Source organism: Diabrotica undecimpunctata, chromosome 5 (assembly GCF_040954645.1).
Source record: "Diabrotica undecimpunctata isolate CICGRU chromosome 5, icDiaUnde3, whole genome shotgun sequence".
Taxonomy (NCBI): domain Eukaryota; kingdom Metazoa; phylum Arthropoda; class Insecta; order Coleoptera; family Chrysomelidae; genus Diabrotica; species Diabrotica undecimpunctata.
The window spans coordinates 146,900,868-146,928,087 of record NC_092807.1 but is presented as its reverse complement, the minus strand read 5'-3'; positions in this window follow the sequence as shown (position 1 = coordinate 146,928,087).

Here is a 27,220-nt window from a genome sequence, read left to right as displayed (position 1 = left end):
GTTTGTTGTTTATCTTTTCTTTATACTCTTTATTTTTGTTTGTTTCTTTGAGTCTTTCTACCTTGTATCGTTCATGTTTAGAGCCTCTTTCCTTTATGATGTTTGAAATTCTAGCCCTTACCCTACTTTAGACCAGGTAGTGATCAGAATCCGCATTTGCCCCTCTTCTGGTGCGGACGTTTATTATATTCGATTGGTGTCTCGAGTCTACAATAACATGATCTATCATATTTACTTTAAGTCCATCCGGGGATTTCCAGGTACCTTTGTGTATATCTTTGCGAGCGAAGTTCGTGCTGGCAATCACCATGTTAAGTGATCTTGCTAGGTTTATTAACCTATTGCCATTGTCATTTGATTACTCATGGAGACTGTGCCTACCTATTGTGGGTTGGAATTGCTGTTCTTTTCCAACTTTGGCGTTTAGGTCTCCATAGATTATGTTTATATCATTTTTTGGGCATAACTGATATGCGGACTCTAATTCGTCATAAAACTCTTCTTTAATTTCCTCTTCTTTTTCTTCTGTCGGGGCATGCGCATTAATTAGACTGTAGTTAAAGAAACGACCTTTAACTCTTAAAATGCACATTATTGGACTAATGGCTCTGAAATCTCTTATAGTATGCTTTACTCTCTTGTTTACTATGAATCCTGTGCCCAAGACGTGATCTTTAGGATCGCAGCTGTAGAAAATCGTATGGCTACCAGCATCGATAGGTTATCTAAATAATTTGGTTTTTGTTTGTAACTTTTTATCTCATTACTGCATGTACTTATATACTTTATATACTTAATGTAAATGTTCACATATTTTATATTTACATATTTTGTGTCTAATGCCATACAATAAATAAAAAAAAAGTTTTTTTGTTTAGTTGCTTGAATGTCATTAAAACACATTGTAGATTTTAGCTTTAATAATCTAAATTTTTGATAATAAAGTCTCACATTCCATCTTCTTCTTCTTCTTCTCGTGCCACTCCTAGCGGAGATTGGAAATCATCATGGCCACTGCGACTTTGTTAGCAGCGCGCCTAAAAAGTTCAATCGAACTACACCCGAACCATTCACGTAGATTACGAAGCCACGATATTTTTCTTCTTCCCACACTTCTTTTGCCCTTAATTTTGCCCTGCATGATATTTCTTAAAAGTTCGTACTTTTCACCTCTCACAATGTGCCCCAAGTATTCCATCTTTCTAGTTTTTATCTCATTTAGAATTTCGCATCTTTTGTCTAAAGTTTGGAGTACTTGCGTGTTAGTGACGCGGTCCATCCATGATATTCTGAGAATGCGCCTATAGCACCACATCTCGAAAGCTTCGATGTTTTTTGTGGTCAACTGTTTTAGTGTCCAAGCCTCTACTCCATACAACAGGGTAGAAAAGACATAACACCGCAGCATTCGTATTCGTAACTTTATACACATTCCATATCAAAATTGAAAATAACCACCTGACCAGAGATACATTTCTGTTCCAATTATTAGGATAAACTAAATTTAAAGAATATGATTTCATATAGAATTTGGATCTAATAGTATAGGTTTATATTCAAATTTTTTGTATCCATATAGATAGACTATCAATGTTCGAAGGAATTTTAATATTAAAATAAAACACAAACTAGAATTTTACTTTCTATAGCAAATACGGTTTTATATCCAATTAAAATAAATATTATTTTCTGGTTATAATAAAGTTCACAAACAAAACGTAGATACCGTATGTTGAAAGTGTATACAAAACCATATACAAATAATGTAGTTTTGTTTTAATCTACATCGTAAAAATTACCTATATAAGTTTATTATTGCCAATGTTGGATTTTGATAATGAAACAGTATGATAAGAATATAATATACAACTACCACAGTGTTCATTACGCTGGCAATTTATCCAAAGACATATAATTGCATCTGAAACGTTCTGATATAAAAAAAATTGATAAAAGTCATAATTGATCACTTGCTTAGAGTCCCCATGAAAAACACTTTTAATTTTTTTTCGTTTCTTTTAATTTTTTAATTTTCGATTTTAAGAAGAATTTTTGCCCGTCTTAGACTCACCGCCTTGTATCAGAAAGTTGTGATCTTTCCGTGTCGTTCTGACAAGAGCGCGTGCGTGGTGGAATTTCTCTAACGATCCGCGCACAAAAGAACGTCACATTGCGCAACACTTTTAAGAAAAATGCACTCTGTCGCAGCGTACAGTCCCACAATAAATTTTCCTTTTGGATTCCTTAACGTATCACAAAAGACAGAGGAGGGTTGATATTAAGACATTTGGAAACGGGAGCGAGGGTGAAAGGGTTGTTTGCCATTATTCGTAATAACGGATCAATGAACTCGCGTGCGTACTATTTAATTTTCCAAGAGGGTTTTGCACAGCGCTACACATGTTGGTTAAAACAAAGATCAAGTGTAATAAATGTATAATTTACAAAATAATGACAAAATTGCATTATAAGTGTTTATCTCTCACTTTTAAATTTTTTTTAATTAATAGGGAACAAGTTTGGTAAAAACGTTTAAAGCTGTTTATGCTTTAAATATCTACACTCAGGTGCAAAAAAATCGATCCATGGGTATTATTTGCTGAAAAAAGAAAACGTTTGAAAATATTAGTTTTAAATCAGGTATATATGTAAAAGTATATGTTAGATTAAAATAATTTTTACAGATTATCCAAAAAAACCATTTTTTTTATAGAGACATACGCCAAAACTCAAAAATACAAGAATATTCAAAACTTTCTGAAATTAAGAAAAACATTGATAATAAATCAATATCTAGTGTTTCTCCCTCAGGCCCTTATAACAGCCTGTACACGTCTAGGCATTGAGGTAATTAACCTCTGGATATCAAATTGATCCAATTGGTCCCATATTTCTTGAAGAGCCGCTGTAAGTTCAGCCAAGTTGTTTGGACGGGGTACTCGTGCTCGAAGCCGTCTTCCCATCATATCCTATAGATGTTCAATACAGACGATTCTAGCACGGTGAGGACGCTCGTTGTCGTCCATAAAAATAAAATTAGGTCCAATGAAAGGAGCAAAAGGTACCACATGCTGATCTTAAATACTTGTTATGTATCTGGCAGCAGTCATAGAACCTCTATCTACAATAACTAAATCAGTATGGGCTTCTGAACTGATACCAGCTTAAACCAAACCGGAGCCCCCCCGATAACTTATTCTTTTCGCAATATTACATTGAAAATATCGCTCGACGTGTCTTCTCCAAACCCTTTCTCGGCCGTCTGGTGACCTTAGACAAAATCTGGACTCATCTGAGAACAATATATTGCTCCAATCTGCATCACTCCAGTTTCCATGTTCTCTTGCAAAAGCAAAGCGAGCTCTGCGATGTTCTATGGATAGTATTGGAGATAGGGCTGGTCTTCTGGATAATAAATTACCTTCTACAAGTCGTCAACGAGCTGTCCATCTGCTTACATCCACATTTCTCACTTAACTCAGACGATTTGCCAGTTCAACTGAAGTTAGATGCCGATTTCTCAAACATGATAAGACCAGAAATCGATCATGTCTTTCGGATGTTACCCTTCTACGACTTGATCCTGGTCTTCTTGTGAAGTTACCGGTGTCGCTAAAACGCCGAACTGCTCTTTGAACCGAAGATCGACTAACACCCAACATTTCAGATGCATAATATTGGCTACGACCATCTTGAACTAAAGTCACCGCCCTTGCAGCATCTGTCGGAGTTAGAGACATTTAGGAATGATAATTAGATAAAAATATAACATGGTTTGAAAATAAAATCACTACACTAGTATGGTTGTTGAATTAAAAACAACATTCAATAAATATCTACTTGCTTCAGACCCTTTTTGACAAAAACCTGAAATAACAATTTGTTTTAAGAAATATAAAAAAATAAATTTACATACGTAATTTAATGTCTCCAAAATTATACAACTTCAAATAAATAAGAAATAAGGAATTAATCGATTTTTTGCACCTGAGTGTATATGACATATAGATATATTGAATGTAAACCTAGCACAACCAACAACATTTGAAACAGCGGAAATCAAGGAGGTCTCTAAATATCCACAAATTAATTAGATTACTAAAAAATTGCATTTTGATCCAAATCAATACTTTAAAACTAAAACTGCTCGAAATTATCGCTGTCAATCTTCGTAATTACGTCTTCGCAGTATACACAAATATTAGATTTCTTGCTATGCTTACTGCCTCTTAGTTTCATTCAATCTGGAATAATAAAAATAAGGGTCAAATACGCAATTACAATATCCAACTAACTAAAAAAATTAAATGGTTGCTTTTTTTTGTTTTTACTGCTTATAACATCAGAAAAATTCTGTGGTGGTAAGAGCAAATCTGTGTCAGCTTCTAGTGTGTCACAACGATAAGGCCAATAATTGGTGGATTTGCAGACTTGGGATTTGAAAATATAAATATGCTGGTATAAATGTGTATTGCTTATATTTCCTCAAATAATTCTGGTACGTGTTCATGAGTTTATTTGAGAGTACTAACAAAAAGTAGACCAAAGTCATAACACAGTTCTTGTATTTTATTATGTATTTTAAAATTTACACCGAGTGAACATCTGTTGCAATCTGGCAACTAGTGGCTGGAGAGTTCTGACTCTATTGCCAAATCTATCAATTAATCTATCGAAGGGGAATTGCCAAAAACATTATTAAAGAAACAAATAATTATTCGTCCGTGTTTTATATAAATTAAATAATTGCAGAATCCAAAAAGTAATATAATAAACATGAACTTTTTAAAAGCTTTTTCTCTTTATATATAAAGCATAACACTTTTAATATAAGAACAAGGCAACACTGCCAAACACCAACCTTTTTTTTGTAGAGATTCATTCGAGTCCACGATGCTTTATTTGATTGAATAATATCTAATAAATGTTCCATTAAATAATTAGCTGAGTTATAATAATTTTTTTATATTAAAATCAAATTAATTAAGTTCAATAAATTTTCAAAAAAGGAAACTAATTCACGTGGCAACACAGCAACCATTTGCTACATCAGAGACGCTAACGACACGGTGGTATTCGCTGACAATTATAAAGCCCTCCATTGGTTAATAAATTACAGTAAGTCAAAGATATAAAGCTTCACTAAACATTTAGAAGAAGAAACAGCAATTTGAAAGAATCAGTGTGAATGGTCAACCAATAGAAAGAGTATAATATACACCTACCTTGGTACGAATGTCAATGGAAATTGGGATCAGTCATTCTCCAGAAATCAAATGTAGGATAGAGAAAGCAAAATCTGCATTTCAAAAAATGGCTAAGCTATTCAAATGTCATGATTTAAAAGAACCCATAAAAATTATGTTACTACGATATTTCATCTTTCTTATACTGCTATACGGAGTTAAGTTGTGGACTCTGACAGACGCTACTTGCAAGAAAATTGAAGCTTTAGAAATGTGGCTTGATTATCGACTCTTAAAGATTTCTTATATCAACCACATTACCAATCAGGACGTTTAATTAAGTAAATACTATTTAAATGGAAATCAGCCACAAATAAAGGTTAAAGGAAATTGATTGACGTTTCAATTTCCACTTTGGAAATCCTTCTAAATATTCTTAAAATGCCACAAGAATAACTCGGTTACATCATGAGAAACAGCGGAAAGTATGGGTTGCTGCAATTAAATTTATGGGGAAAAGTAGAACAAAAATGAGGACCATTAAGGCGAAAGATTGCCTGCCTGAAAAATCTGTAGTTTAACACAACAACCGCACATCTTTTCGTAGCAGAAATATGCATAATACAGATTGACATGATGGTCGTCAACATCCGAAACGATAGGTACTACAAGAAAAAGAAGTTTAAGTTATGTATATCCTTGTTATTTGTTGCTAAAATTGTTCGTTTACTCAACCAATTGTAATTTTAATGTTTAGCAATGATGTTCGGGAACACTTTATTAATGAACCCGTCCTTAGTTAAGACGAAATATCAAAAATTCGATGGAAATGAAACCAAATCATCTAATTCGTACACAGGAATACGGCCATTACCAATAGCCAAGAATTGCATGAAGAACTCTTCAACACCAGCTGGTGGCTTCGTACCAACACGAGCTGGCCTTTACTTAAGTTTACTTGTTTTACTTTCTAGTCTCTTATTATTACTAAACTCAGTCATTAAACTGGTAAAATCAAAATAAATCAATTAATAAAAAAAAATTAAAATTACATAAAAATAAAAATAGTTATTATGATTGCCAACCTCAGTAGGGAAAAGGCTCTTCTTCTTGCAGTACCGTCTCCTATCGGAGGTGGCTACCATCACAGCAATCTTTACTTTGTTGGCTGCAGCTCTGAACAACTGCACCCGTACCACTCCCTTAAATTTCGCAACCAGGAAATCCAACTACGTCCCACATTTCTCTTTCCCGAGATTTTTCCTTGGATTATGAGTCTCAGCAGAGAGTACTTTTCTCCTCTCATTATGTAGCCCAGATATTCCAGTTTTTTCGTTTGTATGGTTTTTATGACTTCGCATTCCTTCCCCATCTTGATTTGTTACTCTTTCTGTCCATGGTATTTTCCACAGGGAGAAGGCACTCTAAGAAAAATACAGTCTTGTCAGTTGTTGCAGTGTCAACAACTGCAACAAGTTGGATAAAAAATTAAGGATACATCCAAACTAATTTAGGAATCTCGTTTGAATTATATCGTGACCTTGAGTGGGATTTTATCGTTTCTATAAGTAAAATTTAATACGATGGAATGTTATTTCTGATCATGTTATATTCTGCAATTTCACAACTATAGTGATCAAGTTCCTCTCAAAAATTTTCAAACTTAAAAACTATATAATAATAGGCTTCTTTCTCTTCTTTATTCCAAAAGAGTAGTATAAAAGTAAAACGTCTACTATTTCTTAGGCTACGTTTTAGCCGCATATTAATATTAAAACTTTGATAGCACAAATTTTATGGCAGAAGAAGACAACGGTACTTATACAGAACTGTCTAAAGCATTAAAATTGTAAATTTCAATAGCTTCTTGTTTCAGTTTTGTACCATATACGTACGAGGTGGTCCTAATGTTGACCACCTCTGCAAACTTGAAATTCAGTACAACATAAAATGCAAATGTTTTACAATATCGAGTAAATATCTGAAAAATTATCCATATGTACTTACAGGTAAGATTTTTTACTTATTTTTGGTATCATAAGTATCCATTGAAAAGGTGGTGATTAATTCTAGTTTAATGATATGAAGTAGATGAATATGTAAAATTAGTGGTAATTTGTTTTTGAGCTTAAATACCCTTTTGCTGATACGTAATGGATATAGTTTAATGCTTTGAATGTAGAATTTTACCCTGTCATTAGTAATAGAAAGGTATACATTTATTATTTATTTTATTTGCCTCTAGTGCGCAGTTAATATGTAGATGTATTGGTTTGCACTAATTTAGAATTAGTAGATGCTTTGGTTATTGATGCAAATAAAGTTATTTATAAGCTTCTGCTGTATTTATTTATTTATTCCCTGCTTTCCTTAACCAGTCTCCTGCAAATCGATACAAAAATATTAAAAATATTTATATTAAATAAAAAAAAAGAATATCACAAACCAAAAGAACATACTTCAAATTGTCTATTTTTATATAATTTATATTTTAAAGAGGAACTTTTCGTAATTATGCAAAATGATTTCAAAATATCCCTTTTGCCTAGTAGAAAACTGTCTAGGGTTGGTTAGAATTTTTAAGCTAAAGAATAAACAAATTTTAGATAAAAACAACCTACCTGATATATTTTTACAAAATTCTCACGTCTGGAGAGCCAAACTTCAAGTATTTGATAATAATAATTATCCAGACAAACTTCTTTATAGAAAGTGACCTTTCTTTTTTATCCCTTAATTTTATATAATATTCTTACTAGGTGTTTATCAGAAAATGGTAACCAAAAATGTCGTGCCGATAGTATATTCTCTTCCTCTTTAATAAAATCGGTTGTATTAAGTTTTGACTGTTGTAGAGATAGCAAAATTTATTGTTTTTAATTTTCTCTTTTCTATTTTTCTCTTAATATAAATAATTTTTTTAATTTTATCTAAAGTATATAGGGCCTGCGTAGCGCAAGCGGTAGGATTCTTGCCTCGCATGCCGGTGGTCCGGAGTTCGAATTCTACCGCCGGCAAGAATAACTAGACATTTTTAAAAATGTCTATAGGCCCCAGGTCGACTCAGCCTGAATAAAATGAATACCTTGGTTAAAACCAGGGGTAATAATAGGCGGTTGAAGCGTAGCACTGGCCATGTTACCTTCCTTGTATACCGTAGGCCCTAGATATAGCAGACTACCCTGCTATACTCCCAAAGCCGCGAAGCGGTATAAAACGGGAGACTTTTATTATTATTATTATCTAAAATATATATATTTTTCGTTTTTTATCATGTTCATGTCTTTCATTTTTCTCAAGGCTTCCCTCTTTTAATTTTCATTCCAGAAATTAGTGTGTCGCAAAACACTTTATTATTAATTTTAGTTTAAATTCAATACACAACACTAATAAACTTCCAATGTGAATTACTACTCCAGTCGTCATAGACAAAAATACCACTTAACCTCTAAAAAATCAGACGAACAAGCTGAATTTTGCCGAGAATATTAATTTTGGGAACCCCAAAAAGATGTAAAAAAGTTTACCACTTTAACTTTTGGGCTTTCCCCTAAAACCCACTTCGTAGGAGGGTAAAAACGCAAAAAATCGATTTACCAATAATCTGTACACCGTAGAAAAATGTTTCAAATAAAAAATGTAGGTGAGGATAATTTTAAATGAAAATGTTTCTTAGCGCTTTTTTGTGTAGAATGAACCGTTCTCTGAACGAATAAAATATTGTATCAGCTAGACGGTAAAAATTCGATTTGTTTTGATTCAAGTATCTTATCGAGAAAAATCAAGAGTTTTATAGGTAAAGAGTTCAGCTTTCGTATGTCATTTTGTGTATTTTGCCGCAAATAAACTCAGATTTTATAAAAGTGTGAAACAAATAAACATGTCACGATTTTTGCCACTTTTTATAATTCTCATGAGATTAATGAAATGTATTCGTTTTATTGATTGGCCACTATGAAGTTTCGATTACCAGAGCCTAACCTTTAAAATTTATAGCACGAAATTTTAGTTTTGAGTTTTGGCAACAAATGTGATGCATTTAAAATATGCTTAAAAAACGCTGGATTTAAAACAAACGATCTAAAACGTTTAACACTTTTTTTATTACACTAGTACGTTTTTCAAAAGAATCAAACTTTTGCTATAAACTACACCCAAACCCATCAACAAATGGTCAATAAAAGTAATCAACGTCAAAATGGCAAAAGTCGCGCCATGTTTATTTATTTATTAACACCTTTTCAAAAACTGAGTTAATTCTTGGCAAAATTCTAAACTGCATAAGAAAGCGGCACCATTTACCTTTAAAACGCATCTTGATATTTGTCAACAGGATACTTGGATCAAAAGATATCAAATTTTTACCGCCGAGCCGAAATAAATTTTATTGAACATTGATGATAGTTATTTTTTCTGATAGAAAATAGTTCATTCTACACAAAAAGTGCTAATACACATTTTTGTTTAAAATTATCTCAGGTACATTTTTTATTTAAAGTATTTTTAAATTACGGCCCAAACTAAATATTCTCTGCAAAATTCAGCTTGTTCGTATGACTTTTAGGGGTCCACTCTCTGACGACCGGATTATACTAAAAACTGGTCTATACGTTTTTGTAATACTTTGGTAATTTATTATTCGTGTGTTAAAGAATTTTTTTTTCTTTTGAGTGTCTTTAGATTTTATTTCATATACTTTGTACAAAACCATTATTTCAGTAGCCAAAAAGTTCATTTAGTTCATTTTCCTTATCTTTAAGCAACCACAAACTATTTGTAGTTTACAAAAGGCATCTCTTTTACTTTTATCTTCATGGTTGGTAAGATAGCTTTATAATTATTGGAAACAATTTTACCGTTAGTGAATTACCTCCATACATCTTAAAAACAGTCGTGAAAATTGGTTTTTACGCCGAATAATATTCCAAAGAATCTATTTTTGTAGCCCAGTATCTATCTTCAGCTATAGCTATTGCTATATTATTTGTAAACTTTTCTGGTGGTTAAGATCCGAATATCTATGTTTAAATAAGATAATCTTTGCACCCCCTTCATCATTTTTATTAAAATATTATTTATAAATGTTATTGTGAAACCATAGTTTCGTAAGTTTTCAAAGTATTCTTTAGCTTAAATCATTCAAACTTTGATAAAACTTAAGTTTATCGTTTTAATTCGGCCTGTATCGTCTCAATTAAAAACTGCGGGTAAAAATCCCCCACAAAACGCAATAAACCTCTACAAAAATCCGTAACAGTTCATTAAAAACCCTAAAAAACAACACTAACCTTATCATTGTGCAACAATTTCCTATCCAGTAAAGCTCTCTTTCCCAGCAATATCCTGAAATTCCCGCTGTATTCATGCTTTGTTCAAACGCATCGAACTCACCATCGCTTTCAGCTTTATGCTTTGCTTTTGCTAGCATGGTAGCGCCATCCTTCGGCAAGCGGCTCAAGTGTGCTTGTTGATATTTCTACCAGGAGAGGGTCAGGAAAGACAAAAAGGTCTCATTATCGGGTAGGTACTTTTTTTATTTAAAAGGTTACGCTTATGAAGTTTTGCAAATAATTGAATAAATCTAATTACTGGACAAAATTAAAAAAAAATGAGTGTATAAATAACTAAGAATATATTTTATTTAATGTTATACAAACGAAACTCGATGAAATAAAAACTGTAATATGTATATACTGTGTCCGAAAAGTAAAGTAGTAAAATTCATAATTTTGTTCCCGATAGAGCTAAACAAAAAACAAAAAATGGACAATTTTTATATTCAAATTATAATTTTTTTGATGCACAAAGGTGTAAAAAATACTACCACTATTCAATTCAAGCTTTTTTAACTGAGTATATCAGTTTTTAATGTTCCCGCTTATTTATCATTTATTTTTTTCTTTTTTAAAAATTTGCGAGAAAAAATTACAAAAAGGTGTTTATTTGATACAATAAGAAGTATGCGAATTGTTTATTAACATATATTCCGAACAGAGCTTAGACATTTTTAGGTCTTGACTTGATCGGCATTAGCAATCATGTTTTCTAATGAAGATGGATGTAGCGTCTTAAAACATATGATTTTAACAAGATGGTGCCCCTCCTTATTTTAAGAATGTCCGGAATTATCATTTTGCAAAAAATATTTACAAATCGATGGATAGGTAAAAGGTTTATTGAATGACTTACTTATTCTCCGGGTTTAACCTCCTTAGCCTTTTGGCTTTGAAGTTAAGTAAATAGTATAAATTAGAGGCATTTGAACTGTGGATGTATCGCAGAATCCTGAGAATATCATGGAGAGAGTCACAAATGTCGAGGTCTTGAGAAGAATGAATAAAGAAAAGGAAGTCATATTTACGATCAAAAAACGAAAACTGCAATACTTGGGACACATTACAAGAGGCGAAAGATATGAACTGCTTCGAATAATTATGCAAGGGAAAATAGCAGGAAAAATGTCCATAGGAAGAAGACGAAACTCCTGGCTAAAGAATCTACGGGAATGGTATAGCTGTAGCAGCAACGAATTGTTTCGGTCAGCAGTTTCGAAAATACGTATAGCCCTGATGATCGCCAACCTTCGGAACGAAGATGGCACTTGAAGAAGAAGAAGAAATAGTATACTCAATGCAAATAAACCACACAATATCAAACATCAACCTGAAACAACGCATTAGAGACGACATTTTAAACATTACTCCTAATATCATTCAAATTGTTACTGAGGGATTCGAACATATACATATATATCTATATGTATATATATACATATATATCTATATGTATATATATACATATATATATATATATATATATATATATATATATATATATATATATATATATATATATATATATATATCAAAATGTATGTATATATCAAAAAAGAAAACCCCATGGTATAACAGAAAGTAAAATATAAAGAAGAAAGTCTTTTTACAATACAAAATACAACAAACAAAACAGGCATACAACCACTATAAACGATTCAAAAATGAAAAGAATACGTTAGTTAGACAAATAAAAAGAGAACACTAAGTTTCTCAAACAGATGGAACATTACTTCTAAGGAACATACAAAGAAATATGGAGAATGATTAGAGTACAAAGAAAAGAGATAAACTAACTAATAAAAACGAAACACGTTTAAATTACATTTGCTAAAGGTGCCGATAATAAACACTAGAGGTGACCACAAACAAAGAAATAAATACTGAGTAGAAGGAAGAGGTAAAGGAAGCATTAAGGTAATTAAAAACTAGAAAATCACAAGGAGAGGACATAATACCGAACGAACTCCCAAAGTACGAAGGAACAGATCTGGCCAAACAACTATTAAATCAATGTTGGTCTTCCTTGCTTTCTTCTTCCATGCGGTTTCTAGTTCAATACTTTCTTTGGTATTCTGTGTTCATCCATTCTTTGGACGTCTCCATACCATCTTAATTGATTTATGCTGATGTCCTCTGTTATATTGTGCTTAATACCCATAATTTCTCATATTCCTTCGTTTCTAACTCTGTCTAATCTTGATTTTTTAGCTGCTCTTCTGCAGAAGTCCATTTTTGTTGATTCTAATGCTTTTAAGTTTTTTCCTTAGTGGCCATACCCCACTTCCATTTGAAACAATGCTTTTATACTCTGTTATAGATTTTGTGTTTGTTTTCTTTGTAGATTGTGTTGTCCCACAGTACACTGTTTAATTGCCTAATGGCTTGTCTTTCCTGGTTTTTTCTATGTTTAATTTCTTCGTCTAATTTGTCATCGTTGGTTATTTGTGTGCCTAAATATTTGCATTTTTGACAGTGATTTATTTCTCACTGTATTTTTTCCAAGATTAGATTTTGTTGAATTTCCCCAATACACATGTATTCAATTTTTTGATATTTACTTCTAGCCCCCATAGTTCGTATTCTTCGATAAGTGTATGGGTCATATATTCCAGGTCTTCATAGTCTTGGGCCATCACTAGCTGGTCATCCGCAAAACAATGTGTACAATATTGCATCGTTTAGAGGAATTCCCATGTTTCTGCATTTTCTTTTCCACGTTTTCATCGCTTGCTCCGAGTATTCCGAGTATAAAACAACGTAGGCGATACGCAGCATTCTTGTTTGAGTCCTTTGCTGATAGTGAAACCCTTGGATACCCCCTGACCTTACTTTATTTAATTTGTGTTGTTCTTGTAGAGGTCTTGAACAGCCTTGATTAAGGTTAAACTAATATTTGTTTTCTCGTTTTTGTTGAGGCAAACTATCATAAGCTTTTTTCAGGTCCACGTAGAGGAGAAGTATTGGTTGATTTCGTGCTACTTTTTTTTCGATTAGCTGGGTAACAGTAAACAGATGATCAATAGTTGATCTACCTGCTCTAAAGCTGGCCTGTTCTTTGGCCTCCATATCACAGAATTCATCTTCCATTTTCTTTTTGATTAGTTTCCCGTAAACTCTCGAGATGGTGCTAAGGACTGCGATTCCTCGATAATTGTCACATACATATGTACTTCCCTTCTTATGTATTGTCGTGATAAACAATGTCCTCCACTCCTCCGGTATACTCTCTCGTTTAATTGATAATATAATAATTTTTTATAATTATTAATTAATAATATAATTGATTTTCTATTCTTTAATGCTTCGCATACTCGTGCTGTTTCTTTGTTGTCAATCCGAGTTGGAAAAGCTATTATATGTACTTGCACCTCTGATTGGGTTTGAGGTTTTTGCAAATATTCTGCCCTTTCTTCTGCCAGTAAATTTGCGAAATATTCGTCCCATTTATCTAGGCTCATCGGTGAGATGATGTCAGAAGATGGTGCTTCTGCTACCCCGCTGCTTTCGTTTTTCTTCTTAGTTATCGTACCTCGTACGTTTCTTTGGGCTGTTAGATATTTGTTTATTCTTTGATCAATATTTATATTTAAGTGTTTGTGGTATTTATCTCGTTTAATCTTTATTTTTTCTTCGATTTCTTCATCATACCAATAGGGCTTTCTTCGTTCGGTTTTTTCATATTTATCCAGAGCTTCTACGGCTGCACTTTTGTGACATTGTTTTATGTAATTGAAATGGTGATCAACACTATCAAAGTTTTCTTGTAAGAGCTTTTCATCGAGTCGCTTTTTGTACACTGCATTTGTGCTTTCATGGTTCAGGCTATTCAAGTTGTATTTGGTTTCTATTGTTTTTTGTTCTTGTTTTTCGTTTCTTTTTCTTAGCTATCCGTATGGGCATTATTTTAGCCTTTACTAAGTAGTAGCTTTTACAATGTGCTTCCTCTAGACGCTCTTACGTCTTGTATATTGAGTTGCGTATTTTGTCGGGCGATCACATAGTCTATAATGGATTTCAAATTTCTTGATTGTTGGACCCAAGTGAATTTATCTATTTCTCGGTACTGGAACCGTTTTAATAGTTTAAAAAACTATTAAAACCAATCCAAAAAATAATAGAACAAAACGGAATTCCTCAAATATGGAGATCAAGCATCCTAATACCTCCTTTCAAAAAGGAAAGAAGATCGGATACGGAAAGTTACAGAAGAATTAATTTATTACACAACACAACTACACTAAAACTAACAACCAAAGTAATAACAACTAACTGAAAAAATTGTAACACTAGCAGAAGAACAATAAGGTTTTGAGTCGGGAAGATCATGCACCGACGCTATATTTATAATGAAACAAGTACAAGAGAAATCATTAGAATACAACAAACCGACGTTTTTCACTTATTGCACGCAAGAGAGATGTTTTTAAAAATAATCAAAATAATCGAAAATATCTACCAAAATAACACAATAAGAGTAAAAGTAAAAGATAAATTTTCTGACCCTATTAAAGCTGGCTATAAAATGAGACAGAAAGGTTCCCAAGTCCTCTATTGTTCAACCTGATTATGGATTAAGTTGAAAAAAAGTAAGAACTAAAAAAGGATAGCAAATGGGAGCAAAACAACTTAAAATAATCTTCTATGCAGACAACGCAATACTCTCTCAAAATGAAGATTTTGAGTAAATATAATATAATTATTACAAATAAATATAACCGCTAATACATTTAACATGTTTATTCTCTCAAAATGACGAAATGCATGTTTATAACATTACATTAACTAAGATATAAATTGGAGCTGGAAGGTCAAGTAATAGAACAAGTGATGAAGTTTAAATATCTAGGCATCACATTAACTAGCTACGCAAAACTCGAAACAGAAGTAAGGGACCAAGTAAATATAGAAAACAGAGCCGCAGGTAGCCCGAGTGAAATAATATGGAGGAATAAAAATATCGGAAAAGAAATGAAAGGCAGAATGACCAAACAGTCATCAGACCAAACATGACATACGAGGCAGAAACACGACCTGACACATAGAGGATAAAAAGAATGTTATAAACAGCAGATATAAAGAAACTATCAAAAATTAATGGTAAAACACTATGAGACAGAGCTAGAAGTAAAGATATACGAAAGAGATGCAAGTTGGAGAACATTAAGGACGGGTTAAGAAATAAAAGAGTGGAATGGAACGGTCATATAAGCCGAATGGCAACAAATAGAGTAAAATCGGCAAGAGACGGTTCCCTAATAGTAAGACAATAACTAGAAAGACCACAAAAACGATGAAATGACAACTTATTGGAGGCATTTTGAAAAACAGACAGAGTCATGTCCACATAAAAAGAAGAAGATATATACATATAGCTCAATAGAGCCTAGAGATCCATGGCTTAAAATTTTTCCACTGATTTCCTCCATTTTCTTCTATCCATAGCTGCAGTTCTCCAATTTGTTATCCCATTTGTTTGTATATCTTCCTTACACGTTTCTAACCACGTTTATTTCTTCTTTTCTTTCCTTTCCCTCTTAGCAGCGACTTCTTTGCTTACTTTTCATCTGCCAAGCTCGCAAGACATTCTTATCATCAAGTCTCTTTGTCCTGAAGGTTTGGCCAATTTCTGGTTTCTTCTTGAAAACGCATCTGGCCATCTTAATAGTTCGTTTTATTTTAAAGTTGCGGTCCTACTGTTCATTTCGCTTACGTAACTTTATTTTATTTTTATATTAAACATGCGAAAGAGGGTATTCTGATCGTTTTACTTCCATTCAAAAGAACATTGAGCATATTCAATTACTTGCAATGAAGTCTCATTATAATACACCACGTTTTGGCGTTTTTTGCTAATTTTTTAAGTAAATCTTCCACAATGTCCTAAAATTTAATAAATAGTTGTCTTACAGCTTCAGTGCAAATATTTTTATCTGGATGTCAAAAATTGAACTTTTGGAAGCTTTTTGAGCTTTTAGAAATTTTTTATAGTGATCAACCACTATTAGCAAAATCTGAATTTTCTCTTCTATACTTAATGTTTTGACATTTTCACCCTTTCATTAATAAATACTCTTTCAACCATGGAACTGTTTTAACAGTTCTCGAATTCTTCATATCAGTGCTTTCTAGATTAAATGAAATAATATTCAAACCTAAATTTTCAACTTTATCGCAGAGAAAATGTTAAAAAAAATAGTTTTTTTTAATGTAAATAAAGAATTTTAAATATTTGAATGATGTTTTTAATTCTAAGCATCTTTTCTTAATGATAATTTTGGATATTGTCAAAAATAAAACTATTTTACTCTTGAGCAAAAATCATATTTTTTTTTGACAAACCTTGTATAAGACTAACTACATTTTATATATTCTGTTGATTGCATTTTAGATTTTGGACCATGCAGATCGTTTTATAAAGAATAATTTTTTTGTCGTAAAATTATATTCTATTCTTTTCTTGACATATGCCGAATGTAAAAACCTACATTCTGCGACAACGAGATTGGTATTCCAATTAACAGTATTATGATTGTAGAATAATACATACATTAATGCGATATACTGTAATAACATTAATTATTTATTTATAAAGGCGATTTGTACACCAACATACAATAATGAATTAGAAATATTTTGACATATAGTATTAAATATATAAAAATACAGATTATATTCTTAAAACGTATCTCATCCATACCCCTGATTTCCATCTAAAATTAATACACTTTTTTGTTAAAACATATTTTTTCAATCCGTTTTTTATACAGAGCAACCCTCTTATTGGAAAAAAAAGTTATTCTAGATTACGAACCTCGCGGCAATCGGCAATTGCCATGCTAATGGAATGATTTAATTGGAACTGTGGATATTTTCTACCAGATACCAATTAGCAAAAAATGATACAGTAAATACAATAATTTAATGGATATACTGATTTATTGGTTCTTCATTTCACTGTGGATGAAACTGTTTGTTTTTATGTTTTACCGGGTGGCCTTTTTGTGTCTCGTTGTTGGATAAGGTAAGTAACCGTTAAACGAGATGCAACAATTATTTGAATTCCAAAGAAATCTTATTTAAAAGCTTAATGAATTTAAATATATATACAGGGTGAGTCACTACTAAAGAGACGAAAGATTACAGCGAAACGGTAAAAGATTTTGAAAAAATTTTAAATGTATAGTATGTAGGTTGATAAAGGCTACATTTTAAAATTATTCTGAAATATACAGGGTGTCACAATAAAGTGCGGCGTTTCAAAGTTATATTTTTTCTTATGGAACACCCTGTATTTTATTAAATTTTCTAATTGTCTGCAAAAATTAAGGTATATTTTCATAAGATATACCTACGTACAGAGTATTCTGAGTTATGTCAAATTTTCTTAAAATGTAAAACTTTAAACGGGGCCCCATTCTTAATTAATTTAAGCAATTCTAATAAAATTACTCATACATCTAAATAGCTGGATATTGGTCGAATGTATTTCATGATTAATTATTAAACATTTATTTATAGGGTGTTTAAAATTTGTAGTTTCATTATTGGATTATTCAATGTGTAATATAAGGCATATTTTAAATGGAACACCCTGTATACTAATGAATTATTAAATTAAAAAAAACTTTCTCGTTCAAATGATATACGGATGTCCTATAACTAGCACTGATAGTTTTGCCGTAGTTTAAAATTTTGTTTTCAATGCTTTCAATTTTTAAAACCATCATATTGACATATTGTTATAAACGAAATCAGTGTAGTTGTAAATACATTTTTGAAGTTATACTCCTATACGCGCGCTCCACGTTGGAAATTTGTATGGGAGTGAATCTGTGAAATCATTACATATGTAAGATAATAAGTAAGAGAGAGACAGAAAATATATTTTCTCTCTCTTCCTCTCTCGAATATAAAAATGTTCCTTTTGTATATATAATTTAATATTATATATATTATATAAAGATATATATACATATAATATTATATATATAATAAAATATTTATTAATATTATTAGTTATGTGATATGTTTTGTATTATTTATTATATGTTCATGATTATATTATTCTTTTGTATTTCAAAATAATAATCTCAATAAATCACTGTATGATCCAGAACTGTCAATTTTGAAATACAATTGTGTTATGTCCTCGGTAGTGTAGTAGTCAGTATCCCCGCCTGTCACGCGGGAGAACCGGGTTCGATTCCCAGTCGGGGAGGACTTTTTTGTTAATATTATTACATAATTGTCATTTTTAAATACTTATGGATATTGCATTTTAATTTGTATTGTATTATTATATGGAATTATGTTGCACTGTATTGTAGTGTATTTTTTTATGTATATTATTGGCATTTTTAAATACTTATTAATATGGCAGTTTAATTTATATTGTATTATTTTAGGTCTAAATTTTGGTATTGTAAATATCATTTTACCGTTCTCTAAAATAAAATTAGAAGACTTTTCTAACAACGAAAAACAAACTTGTACTAAATATAAGCAAAAGCCTAGCTCGTATATGGAACTTGCTTTGCTAAAAGACAGTTCAAATCGAGAAAAGCATATCTACAATAATACTCATAACATTTTATGCCCAAACACAAATGCTGAACAAGATGAAAACACAATTGTATTATTATATTAATAACAAAATAAACATGAATTTTACTGCAGAGTATGTGTAAAAAAAATTTGCATTCAACTCCTTTCATACATATATGAAAATAAAAATATACATTTTCATCAAAATATTGATTCAATCCTTGATTGTTAGTAAGTTGTTATTAATGCTGTTTCTCTTTCTGATATGTCTTACCTATAGAATTACATATGTAATGATTGTGCAGATTGACTCCCAAATAAATTTGTAACGGCGAATGCGTGTATAGAAGTGTAACTTCCACCGGCAGTCCCACTGGACTGCGACACCCGTTTTTGTAAATAAATTAAAATTTTTATGTCTTTGGATTTGTATTCGTTGGGAGTAGGATAATTAGTAGTAAAATATAATGAAAAGAAAATAAAAAAAAAACAATATTAAAAATCTGATGTTTTTTAGATTTTCTACGATTCATCAAGTAAAAGGCAACTGCGCAGAGGTTACAGTTTTCAAAAATGACGTAGATATTAACGTTATGTTTAATTTTTTGTATTATTTTAAGTATTAAAATAAGTTTAATATTTAAATAAAAATAAAACTGTAAAATATATTTATTTCTTTGAAGTCATAATAATAGATATACCTATAACTTCTTACGTGCTTACGAGCACACACTCTTTTTTTAAAAACAATTAAATACATAACGAAACAGTAAGAATTTTAATAAAACAAATAATACAAAATGAATATTGAACATAAATAATACAAAATAATCCAAAACTTAGTAAGAGTAAAAAATGTTCAGGTATGTAACAGATGTTCAAATTGCTTGCCATCTTGTACAATACAACAAGCGATTCTATCTACGAATGATTTATTTACATTATTTAACATAGCAGGAGTTATTGAAGCAAACGCGTTTGTAATTCTAAATTTCATGTCATCTCTAGTAGTAGGAGGTGTGGCATATATTTTTGATATAACTCCATTTAAAAAAATCCATCTTGGTTAGTCCTGGTGATCTAGGGGGCCAATTATATGAACCGCCTCTACCTATCCATCTGTTTTTAAATTTTCTGTTAAGGTAGTTCCTAACACCACGTGAGAAATGAGCAGGAGCTCCGTCCAACTGGAGCCACATTTTTGTTCGTAGGCTAAGTGGAAGGTTCTCAAGCAGTGTTCAAAAATCTTGTTCTAAAAAATTTAAGAAATTTGTCCCATTGAGATGTCTGTCAAAAAAATACGGACCGATAACGTACTCGCCCATAATGCCGCCCCAAACATTAACACTCCATCGGTGTTGGCGATCAACAGTACGAAATTAATGTTTATTTTCTGTGTCCTAATAATGAAAATTATGTCTATTTACTAGACCATTATTATGAAAAGTCGATTCGTCTGTAAATAATACATTTTTTTTTTAAATCAGGATCTTCTCCAATTTTATCTAAAGTCCATAAACAAAAACTTAAACGGGTACCATAATCTTGTTCTGTCAAATGCTGGTGAAGTTGAATGTGATACGGATAAAAGTGAATGGCCTTAAGTATCCTACAAACAAAAGTTTGACTATTTTCTAATAAATTTTAAACGCCGCGCTTTATTGTAACACCATGTATATTTCAGAATAATTTTAAAATGTAGCCTTTATCAACCTACATACTATACATTTAAAATTTTTTCAAAATCTTACCGTTTTGCTGTAATCTTCTATCTCGTTAGTGGTGATTCACCCTGTATATATATATATATATATATATGTAGAAAATATCAAAATTAAAAGATTTCAAAAATAAAAACTGACATTGAAGTATGTAAAAAGTATGTAAAATATTGAATGTCAAGATTAAACTTACTCTAGTTGCACAGAAATGTTGTTAATTATTGGACTCATCGAAGAACCCATCGGTGTTCCAAAAAATTGAGAGTAAAATTTACCATTGAAACTAAAGTAAGTGTTGTTCAACACTTACTTTACAGTTCAAAATAAATTGTAACTGATCATCTCTTATATAATGTTATTACGCAATTACCTTTTGAATTACCGTTTATATATAAATATTTCGATGATATCATATATGTGCAGTTCCATTGTATCACATCAATACCATACTGAACATTTTTAATTGATTTAACAAATATCTTCATTTTACAATTGAAACTGAGACAGATTTTAGTATACCATTTTTAGACACAAGTGTAATAAGAACAAATGACAATATTTTGACATTGGATTGATAGCAAAAGCTGACAGTATCAGGCAGGTATATAAATTACTATTCAAATCAAACCACCCGTCAAAAATAGGATAATGTCCATTGTTGATGACAACCTTTAACAAAAAAATCTGAACAAACTATACAGAATTTTTCGTAACAACGGCTATTCTAAACAAATTTAAAAAAAAAACAGCAGTGATTTACAGCAGTACTTTCTATGATGGTCCATGATTCTAACAACAAATCAATCAAATATAAAAAAAACTCCCCATTATTAATGGTCTCATTAACTCATTCTGGCATATCCATATTCAAAAATGTTCCTAATATTAGTCTAGCTAAATATAATACCATAAACAGCAAACAAGTATTTTCAAAAATCAAAGACCCAGTATCAACCTTATATAAAAAAAATGTTGTTTATTAAAGACCGTGTCTAGGATGTCAAAATATCTACATTGGCCGAACATCACAATGGCTAAACAACGCATCACACCACATAAAAGTGATTGCCGCTTGGGAAAAAATACTTGTGCAGTAGTTGAGTACTATGAAAATACCGGTCATATGATAGACTATAACAAAGCTCACATTTTGGCACAGACTGATAACTACAAAAGTAGATTATTTCTTGAGATGTATCACATTAACAAAACTAAAAAAACTTTAAAGTATAAAACGGACACTGGACAGTTAAGTAACATATATTGTAATATATTGAACAAAATTTATAAATATTCAAAATAGACTACATTCACCTTAATAACAATTAACCTTAATAATTTATCTAAGAAATATCACTCTTCTAACGTTTCTTTTATTGTTATTTTTACATTAAAAGTAATTTTAATTTTTTTAACGTATTATTGTAACGAACATGATTAAGACAGTATAATCTTGACATTTAATATTTTACATACTTCAATGGCAGTTTTTATTTTTGAAATCTTTTTAAAAAAAAGTAAGGGAGCTTCATTGGGGTGGGTAAGGATATAGACAAAAATGCAGATCAAAAACAGATAAATAAACCTTACACATTTCTAATCATGTTTATTTCTTCTTTTCTTTCCTTTCCCTCTCAGCAGCGAGTCTTTGGTCACCTTCCATCTGCCATTCTCGCAAGACATCAAGTTTCTTTGTCCTGACGGTTAAGCTAATTCCTGTTTTTTTCTTGAAAACGCATTTGGCCATCTTAATAGTTCGTTTTATATTAAGGTTGCGGTCCTACTGTTAATTTGACTCGCGTAATTATATTTTTATATTACACATGCGAAAAGGGTGTTCTGGTCGTTTTACTTTCATTCAAAAGAACTTGTATTTTTTTATATTCTAATGCAATGATTATGCCATTATTCGTAAATAATATTAAGCATAGTTGACCACGTTGCTTAAGTCAGGGATCTTCATTGGGGTCGGTAAGGATATAGAAAAAAATACAGATCAAAAACAGATAGATAAACTATAGAAATTATTTAGATCACAAAGTATAACAAGAGAGGAAAACAAGGAAAACAAGAGACACGGAATACAGTTAAACTGTAAAATAAAATGGGCACCAATATGTTTTAACCTAAAACTTACGAAGGAACTTAACATTAAATCAGTTAAACAAACATTTCTCCCAAAAACATCAAAAAACACACGTCAGAAAACATATCAGCAAATTATCAACAAAAATCATGTTAATCGACATATTAAAACATAAGCTGTTAGAAAAGGTTATAAATTCAATAAAATGCTTTATTGAGAAGATTTATATCGTCTCTGACCAAAAATAAAATAATACGTCACAACAAAAAATTATATACAAAATATTAAAAATAAATTTATGCCAAACTCACGACATTCGAAAGAAAGATGCTAAGAAAAGTATATGGCCCGGTGCAAGAGGAAGACGGTACATGGAAAATCAGGAGAAACGACGAGGTTAATGAACTGAATGAAGGGTATGACATTGTTTTGTTTTAATTTAAAATTAACTTTACAAAAAAACAGAAATTTTTATCATTCCTATACCTACTTAAACGACGTAATATTCATAAAAATAGTTTATAAAAATTTAAATTCTTTAAGAAAAAGTAAAATATAAGATAAATCGCGCACAAAAACAACAAAAAATTATCTCTAGCACTTACATTCTAACAAAGTCACTGGCCTCTGAAGGGAACATGTGTTTATCTCTGAAAACAGGTGGCCTTTTAGATGAAGCAAAACGATATGTTTGCTTCTTCGGCAAAAATATTGATAAAGTCCTCAACAGTGACAAAAGAGGTTTGTCTGTGAATGTCAGCGGCAGAAAAAAATTACCAGTCGGACTCACAAAATTGTGAGCGTCTCGATCGTTACTAAACTACAGATATGCACGTCTGAATGCATATTAATAAAAACATAACTGGCAACCAAGAACTAAAACCGGATAGTGACTTTTTATAAATTAGACCTATGCTAATTAATTTTTGGATAGGGGAGAAGTAATTTGGTTCAAAATACTTGTTCCCATGAGAAAATAAAGAAACGCTTTAACTAAAAAACCAATAAAGTTGTAAGTGGGATTATGTCTAATTAATACTTGAATAAGGTGGTTTAAAGGTATTTTAAACACTCATACGTATTCGAAGCGATAAAAATTAATAATCTTATGGCATAGTTAACAAAAAAATTATATATTCAAGAAACTCAACCTGTTTCAATACAAAGATAAAAAGTATTACAGTTAAATTTTATATTATTTAAATAAATAAAGTCAATATTTTATAATCTAAGAACTTAAATTAGATATTAGAAATAAATGACAGACTTCTATTTATTTAGTAAGATACAAGATGCTTAAGTGTTACGTATGGCCTGTTCTCTTGTACGGAATGGAAGCATGGACGTTAAAGGCCAGTTCCATTAACAAACTTGAAGTATTTGAAATGTGGTGCCTGCGTCATATGCTTAGAATATCATGGACGGACAGGGTCAGAAATGAGGAAGTACTCAGAAGAGCGGGATTGCAGGATAGGGAACTTTTTAGTTATGTAAAAAGTAAGAAGACTGCATACTTGGGACACATATTACGAGGTATACTTAAGGTATACGAAAGATATACTTTTCAGCAACTGATACTCGAAGGGAAGATAGAGAGTAGGAGAGGTCTGGGACGTAAAAAAATGTCATGGCTGCGCAATATTCGACAATGGACAGGAATCCACAGCTATGAAATGCTTCGCAATGCTGCTAAAAAAGAATTATTTAATCCTGACTATTTAAGATCTCACCTGACAAGACGATGTACGGTGGACGCCTACGCAGAAATGCACGGCACCTTAAGAAGAAGAAGAAGTAAGCTACGTCCGGTTTCGATCACTACAGTTTTCATCATCAGGACACCAGTAAAGTACAAGTTTTGGAGTGCTGAAAGAATAACATATTGTAATTCTTCCAATTAGAACAAACCTTACATCAAGTATGGTACAAAAGGTACCAATATTACTTATCTTATTTAAAAAATAAAGAGGATTTTTTAATTTATTTAATGAATATATATATATATATATATAGTTCAGCTCAACAGGCCTCAAAGGCCCAAGGCTTCAACGGTGTTCTTCCATTTCTTTCTATCTTGTGCTAAGTTTTTCCAATCTTGTACCAGCAGCGACTTCAGATCTTCTTTTGCCGACTCCAGCCATTTTCTTCGGGGGCGGCCTCTTTTTCTTTTTGTACCAGCCTCCGTGTTTATTAATTTATTGGGAACTCTTCCTTCCTTCATTCTTGCTATATGTCCGAGCCATCTTAATCTTTGAATTTTAGCAAGTCTTGTTATTTTTGGTTGCCCATATATTTGCATTATTTCTTCATTCGTTCTTCTTCGCCAGATGTTCCCCTCTTTTACACCTCCGTATATCCTTCTAAGAATTTTTCGTTCCCATCTATCTAATTTTACTTCCATATCTTTATTTAGTGTCCAGGTCTCGCTAGCATAGAGTACTGTAGGTCGGATAACTGTTGTATATATTCGTTTTTTTGCTGTTCTGGATATTATATTCGACCTCAGTATCTTAGTCAGGCTCCCAGCACTCTTACTACCTTTGGCCATTCTTTTTATGATTTCTTGGTTCTCTTCGTTCCTATTTGTTAGTGTCACTCCCAAGTAATCGAATTGGCTAACAACTTCAAAGTTATATTCTTTACTTGGGCTCTGTATCTTAAAGAACTGTCCTTAATGATTTTCGTTTCCCCTCATCACCATATATTTTGTTTTTTCTTCGTTTATTTCTAAACCATATTCCCTGGCCATTCTCTCTATTCTAGTAAAGATTTCTCTTAATTCTGCAGGTCTCCTTGTTATTAAGGTAACATCATCTGCATATGCTACGCATTGATGCCTGTGATGATATATTGTGCCTCTAGTGTAGATGTTACACTCTCGTAAAATCTTCTCTAAGATCAAATTGAAAAAATCTGTTGATAACGGGTCACCTTGTCGCAGACCTCTATTAGTGATAAAGCTATCCGAAATCCGTCTTTCTAACATGACTTTACTTTTAGTATCATTGAGTATGCATTTAGTCAGTCTTACTATTTTTGGTGGAAATTTAAAATATTCCAGTGCTTCGAATACTCTATTTCTTTTTATAGTATCATATGCCTGTCTAAAATCAATAAACAGCATGTGTAATGTTAGGTTGAATTCATATGAGCTAGCTAAAATTTGTTTCATTGTAAAAATTTGGTCTATTACCGATCTGTTTGCTCTGAAACCTGCTTGATATTCACCTAGACAATTTTCAACTTTTGTTTTAATTTTATTTCTAATTGATATGGCCAGAATCTTATACACTGTATCTTGTAGAGCTATTTTCCTGTAATTTTTTACATTCTGTAACGTCTCCTTTTTTATGCACTGGACATAAGATTGCTTCTTTCCACTGATTGGGTATTTTTTCTCTGATCCACACTTCGCGTATTAACTCAGCGATTTCTTTTTGCACCATTTCGCCACCTTCTTTTAGAAACTCATCAATGATACCATTTTCACCAGGTGCTTTGTTGTTTTTTAAGTTTTTTATGATCTCTATAATTTCTTCCTTGGTAGGTACTTCTTCATTTACATCTGGGTCCCTTAGTTCTTCATGTTGTAGTTGCGTTTGTTCTCTTTCATCTTGGTCGTCCGTACATAATATGTTCTCGAAATAATTGGCCCACCTTCTTAATTTTTCATCTGTTCCACCTAACAGATTCCCCTCTTCATCTTTATAATATCTTGATGTGGTTTAGTATTGGGTTCGGTCTCGTTTTATTTCTTGGTAGAAATTCCTGACTTGTTTATGTAAAAAATCTTCTTCAATACGAAGTAGTTTCTGCTCTAAACTTGACCGCTTCTTCCTTCTACAAATCTTCTTTGCTTCCCGTCTTTTTGCGGCATAAGCTTTTTTAGTCTCTTCATTATTTCTTATTATACTATTTATTCTAGCTTTATTTCGGTCATTAATGGCTTTCTTACAGTCCTCATCATACCAATCCGTTTGTGTACATTTTTTAATTTATTTAATGAATATAAAGCTTAAATTAGTATAAACTATTAAAAGTAGTACTTACATTCTGGTATAAGGTTTATTTTTAAGATGGCATGTTTCAAATTCTCATTTATGCCAAAGTATAGTCTATGAGATTTCAACTTAATATATATCGACCTAAAAGGGATATTTCTTGAAAGGGATAGTTTAGAAGCTACTTGTTGTGAACAAAATAGATGATACTGTTTGTAAATGTATTGGGTATGTATTAAAGAAGTTATTTATTTATTCTACAGATATATTTTTTTTATTTATTTATTTATGGATGAGTAAATAACCTATTTTTAAATTATATAAGTAAAATGAATATTAATAGGAG